The sequence below is a fragment of the Sinocyclocheilus rhinocerous genome, unplaced genomic scaffold (assembly GCF_001515625.1).
Source record: "Sinocyclocheilus rhinocerous isolate Xijiao unplaced genomic scaffold, SAMN03320098_v1.1 scaffold602, whole genome shotgun sequence".
In the NCBI taxonomy this organism is placed as follows: Eukaryota; Metazoa; Chordata; class Actinopteri; order Cypriniformes; family Cyprinidae; genus Sinocyclocheilus; species Sinocyclocheilus rhinocerous.
The window spans coordinates 1,985-2,850 of NW_015638037.1; positions in this window are offsets into that span (position 1 = coordinate 1,985).

The window sequence follows — 866 nt, forward strand, 5'->3', positions numbered from 1 at the left end:
TGACAGATGTGTGCGAAGTGCAGTCCACGTTTTAAAGGAGCATGGACAATCTTGCAGACTTTACAGCTCCATTTCATTGCACCTGTTAAAAAAAGACATAAGAGTACATTTCACATTTAAACTGTTATCTGATTTTTTTCTTTTTAATTTTACAATTTTTATTTGCATTTCAGGTTTAAAGAATTTAATCATTTTGACTTAACTAGGCTGTAGGGTTGGTTATCGTTTATTATTATTTTTTAAATTCAAATTTCGATTATCTTTATCAATTCTGATTCTTATCAGTTTTGATTCCAATGTGTTAAAGTCAAACATTTATATATCATACATATTAATTCTGAGCTATTAGTTGGAGCTGAATATCATTAAAAAATCAGCACTAGGCCATATAAAAACTAAGGACTTGCTCAAGAGTGAAAAAACTATTGTTTTAATACACATTTATTGGCTCTAACCAGAAAGTAGAATGTTAATAACGCTGCAAAAATTATGTTAATAGAAATGTGTAATGTTAACTCTGTATACCAAAATATCTAACATTTATATCGATCATGTATTATTTTTTACCGAAACAAATCAAAATAATCTAAGTTCAGGGCTTCCGTACAATCGCGTTTATGACCGTTTAATCGTAGTTATAGCTCCTAACAGAATGTGTAACGTTACCTATGATAAATGATTAGGTTCAAGGGACTTTATTTAAATAAAAAAATACATACAAATATGCCACCGTAACGGATTGAAATGGAGAAGTGCATTGGAGTGATGGAAACGGCATACTCACTGTTCAACAGCAGCGCTAAATAGTTTTAAAATGACCCCCTTCAGCCATTAATCCTATGGAAGCCCGTTTCCGCCACTGAATA